The sequence below is a fragment of the Phocoena sinus genome, chromosome 3, assembly GCF_008692025.1.
Source record: "Phocoena sinus isolate mPhoSin1 chromosome 3, mPhoSin1.pri, whole genome shotgun sequence".
In the NCBI taxonomy this organism is placed as follows: domain Eukaryota; kingdom Metazoa; phylum Chordata; class Mammalia; order Artiodactyla; family Phocoenidae; genus Phocoena; species Phocoena sinus.
In genome coordinates, this window is record NC_045765.1 from 171425303 (window position 1) to 171430902 (window position 5600).

Genomic DNA, 5600 nt, shown 5'->3' on the forward strand with positions numbered 1-5600 from the left:
GGGTTGAAAATTCACTAAAGCAAAATCTGTCAAAAAGAAAGCTACAGAAGCAACCAAGATTATGGTGTCTCAAAGGCAGGTGATGTTGGCAAGAATCATACAAGTCAGTGTCCCCTAGGGCAAAATTGCAATTATTCTTAGAAGAGGTAAGGATTCTCCCTGTTGAATCCAGGGCCCTTCAGTTCTGTAAACTTAAGTTAATTACTTGTTCAGGATGACTTAATGATTTAACTGGTGTGATATCTTTTTTCCTCTTTTGTAGACAGTTAAGACACCAGCCACTATTCATTTATGTACAGTCATCTTTCTCTTTTATGTCTATTTATTTTGTATTTACTTTAAGGCACTCCCTGAGGAAATTACTATTGAGATTTAGTAGGGCAGAAATGTTTCACATGACAAGGTTATATGGCTATATTTCAATAACCATTGTGACCAGATAAGATAATTTTTCTGACAATTCTGCTACAGGATAGCTGGTCTATAACACAGGTCACAGCCTCATAAAGTCTCAAAGGGATGTAAATATTTCTTTAAATTTCTTTTCAGAGTATACTGGATGTTTCATCCAAGGGCAGAAAGAAAGCATTTAACTGATTGTCCGAGAAAGACATACAAAGAACTTCTCAGTGTGGAGCTAGATTCTGGCTTCTTGTTAACTGTTCACTGAAAGGAAAGCTTTGTGAAACTTAACACTTTTAGGGTTGCTATGCACATTTATTTAATTATTGCTTCAAAGCACTAAAAATATACTAATAAGTTGAAATACTGTGGCTTTCCAATCTTTTTTTTAAAAAAAGATTAAAATTACCTTTAATATTTCACAAATTAATAATACCATCTATGTCTACACACTTAAAGAAAAATAATTCTGGCACTAAACATTACTAAACCATGAAATTCAGAACAAGAAAACCACTTGTTGATAAATTTGATTTAGTGGGAAAATTAAATGAAACAACACTGATTTCCAGCCATGTTTCCATTCTAACAGCGGGAAGACCACGAGCTAGTTTGACCCCTGGTGATAAAGTCCTGCGTTTCCATTTTATTTCTTTATCTGAGTACAAGACTCATTTCTAATCCAAAGGATTCCTTTAGCATAAATGATAAGTCTAACACAGCAATGTTTAGTATGAAACATATTCCTAGGTTTTTAGCAATGATTTGCTGTATACAAAGCTTTTCTTGATTATAAGGTGGTTACAGGCTAAAGGATTAGATCCAGTCATCGGAAAATGATAAAATCAATAATAAGGAATCAAAAAACACATTTGCAGTAGCAGAACAGCAACAACAAAAGATTAGAATGACCACTGCTTGGAAAATAGAAATGTAGCTGGGAATTCCTACACAAACTTCTTGCCCTGAAAAGTCCACCCTTTCCAGGGAAAATTACAGTGTTCAATCTGGAAATGGCAGAACAAATAAACATTTCTAAGATAAATTAAACTTTTTACCAGTCTAAGATGATTTCCAGGGAAATAAGTTAGAGGAAGTGTTTTTCCTTCATTTTCTTGTTTGTTTCAAAATCATAGTTGCAGTTGCAGACTTTCTAAAGTATTAGAGAAAGCACAAAAAATGTAAAAGAACCAGATCAACAGAGACACCAAATATTGGGCCAGTTTCAAAAAAGGAAAAATAATATACAGATTACACAGTGGTGAGTTTAATATACATGTGACAAAGTTACAGATGGTGAGATACAGTTGCTCTCCTTTTCTTGTTATATGTTTGTTAATATATATGTACACCTAATCAAGGGGTTTATCAATACCAAATAAGTTAAAACAAACCTAATATAAAGTTTTATTTCTAATGTGACAAATCATAGAAAAGCCATGCAAATATTGGTTTCAAAAATTTACTGCAAATTTAGATGATACTCACTATAAAAAATGGCACAAACATTTAGAATGGATAAACAACAAGGTCCTAATGTATAGCACAGGGAACTATATTCAGAATCCTGTTATAAACTATAATAGAAAAGAATATTTAAAAAAGAATATATCTACAATATGTGTAACTGAGTCCCTTTGCTGTACAGCAGAGGCTGGCACAACATCGTAAATCAACTGTAAATCAACTGAAAGTGGTCCTGTAAGTGGTAGTTCCTAGGTTTCTGACTGTCTCAACGGGGATCATTTGGGATTCATCTCTTGGGTTTCTTATTTGCAAATAACAGAGACTGAATGTCCAAAATAAGCTAAGGGGCTTTACAGTAAAGATATTGGGGAGTTAGCTCAGAGATTCCACCACTGTTCAACGGGACTAGAAGGCAAGAACTACAGCCACAACCTCGTAGCAATAAATGCCTGGACCACCTGCATCCGTGTGATGAGCAGCCCTCAGTTCTTTCTCAGCCCTGGTACCTCTGGTGCAGAATCATAGGAGGGGATCTCATAGGCTGATCTCAGATCAGGGGACTATCACCCGGCTAGGGAAAATATGCATTTGTCACTCCCGCACCAAGACTCCTTGTAGTGGAAGGCAGATAACTACCTCCCACCACATACCATTTTGATTCTGAAAAGTTGGCAGAATATTTGCAGCAAAACCAACAAGTGTTTACTAAGAGTGGCTTATCAAAGAACTGTTCAAAGAAAACTTGGTAGGTGAAAGATTAATGTGGAAGTTAACTGGAGCATTTTCTTGACTAAAGCACAATACTTTCACATTGTAAACATAAAATACCACTAGTTGAGCAAAACGATTACAGTGGTCCCTCGGTATGCCATGGGAGGTGGGCTCCAGAACCCCTATAGATACCAAAATCTGGAGACCCTCAAGTCTTTTCTATAATATGGCTTAGTATTTGCATATAACAGAGGCACATCCTCCCATATCTTTTACATCATCTCTAGATTATTTAAAATGTCTAATGCAATGTAAATGCTACCTAAATAGTTGCAAATACAATGCAAATGTTATATAAATAGCTGTCTGCAGAGGGCAAATTCAAATTTTTCTCTTTGGGACTTTATGGAATTCTTTTCCCTGAATATTTTTGATTCACAGTTGGTTGAAACGCAGATGCGAAACCTATGCGTGTGGAAGGCCGACTGTGTTGTATCTGACCCAATTATTCTGTTCTAAGGAAATGGGCTATGAAGCCGCTGACACAGAAAGTGGATATCGTTTTCAGGAAGAAAAGGCACAGATATCATGTATGGTGAAGACCTAAAGGGAGAAAGCTTGGAATGAGCCAATGGAAGAAAAGTAGGAGTTAAGCGGGGAAGCAGGAAGCCAGGAATGTGAAAATCTAACCTGGTCTCGATCTTACAAAGAGACTTCTTCACTACTTTAAATTATGTCTGACATTAAATGTGGAGCAATTTTGAAAATTTTCTCTGACCAGTTTAGTAATGAGAGTTTTCTGAGAAGCATTTTCCTGCAGCTAAAAGAAAAAGGCCAATGAGTGTGGGCAAGGGATTTGCTGGGAGGCCCACACGGCTAAGACTGTACCAAGAAAGAATATATTTTAAGATGATAGGAAGTGATCACTCTATACTACACTACATGGACACCAGCCTATCCCAGAAGCCACATGAGCAGAGATAATTCAAAAGAAATATTCTCAGAAAGAGACAACTGATGGAAAAAATGACAAAAAACAGACCAATACACAGATTGTTAAATCTCTGTCTCTGTCTCCATCTCTCTCTCTCTCACACACACACATACAGTCTGGTTCTATGTATGGTAGACTGTGTGTCCGTGTTGTACATCACCCATGGCTGTTTTCTTTTTGTTTCTTTTATCTCTAAGTGTTTCTATTTAGATATGTAATGTTGACCCTTCTGTGAGTTCATAAATTCTATTTTCTTGCGTATCCAGTCTGCTGCTAAACTTCACCACTGAGTCCTTTTTAATTTTAGATTCTCTATTTGACCATTCTATCTGCCTCACTTTATATTTTTTAATTCCTTCTTGATACTCCTCACCTTTTCATCCATTTTTCCATATTTTTCTCTATCATCTTTAATGTTAATTACAGCTGTTTTGAAGTCCTTGTCAGTCTGCCTACTCCAATATCTGGATCCTCATGGGTCTGCTTCTACTACTTATTTTGTCTGCTCATGATCAAATACTTTTCCTGCTCCTTTGTCTAATGATTTCTGATCATGTGCAAACATCTCTGGGTGAAACATTTTAGATGCTTATATTTTTGTTTGTTTGCTTTGTTTTTTCCTAAGAGGAACAGTAGACTTTCTTTTGTCTTCAGTTAGATTACCAACAGGTCACCTCGATCCCCCAAGGTTAGTTTCAGGCTTTATTACAATGAGTCTGTTTTAGTTTTGCCTTTATCCTGAAGGCATGGTACTCAGGATTGCTTATGGCGTGGTGCTCAACTCCTGAGCCACAGTCTGTTTTGAAGTTGTTTTCAGTGGTTTCTCCACTCCTGGAAGGTGCCTTCTAATATCTCTCTGGGACTGGTTCTCTGCTTAGCTCTCAGCCTTCCAGCACCCGTTTGCTGCCACGTCTTCTGAAATCTTACCTACACTTGTGCAACTTTTGAGTTGGCCACAAAAAACTCTTAAGCAGATTTTTAGGGGTTCCTCTCTGTGTTGCTTTATTTTTAGCATCCCATCCCACAAATTAGTCATTATTTCCCATCTGTGTTCTCTGTTCACACCACCCTGTGAGACTGGTACACTATCCCAGCATTCTGTCACTTTCAGCAAGAGTCTGGAAGATGCCCTCAGAGAGAAAGCTTCTCTCAAATACTGTAGTCCTGCATGGGGTGACACTCAATGACTGACCGCAGTTGTCTCATAAAGTTTCTCTGCCTTTATGGCTGTTTATTTCCACAGAGTAAGTTTAATAACAACTTCTCTGTCATGGCTATAGCTGAAGGTTCATGCACTTAGATGTTAGTGATATTGATACATCAGAAGGAAAGGGTTAATAAGTGTAACACTAAAAGTGTTCTTACTTTTAGTCAACATCCACAATGCAAAAGCAAAATGTTAAATAACATAAGCAAACAACTAATAGACAACATCCAAATAGCCAATTATCCCATGAAAGAGAAAGTACTAACATTTTAAATAATATTTCATTTTCATTTTTTCTCCCATCAAACCATCGGAGATTTTAGAGGTTATAATTTTCTTTGGTGATGAGGTTGAGAGAAAATTAGGGAACCCTCATTCATTATAGTTAGATGTACATATTAGGGAAACCATTCTGGAGTACAATCTGGTTATGCATAGCATACTTCTTTAAAAACATGGATACTCTTATCCAAACAATTTTATTTTCAGGAATTTTCAGGAGGAGCTAGTTAAACATGTGTTCAAAGCTATAGCTACAAAGATGTTCATCTCATTGTTTACGTTAAAAAGAAGAAAGTGGAAACAAGCTAATTATTTATTAAAATGTAGAGTATAAATGTCAAGGTCTTTAAAAAAGACTTTAAGCATAGAACAATATCCATTTTAAGTGAAAAAAGTATAAAATATATTAATCTTTGACCCATTCTTTGAGGGAATAGATGTACGGCAGGATTAGGGTGATTTTATATTATTTCTATAAGTATTTTCCTCATTTCTATAATAAATACCTATTGCATCTGAAGTAGAAAGAAAGATTAT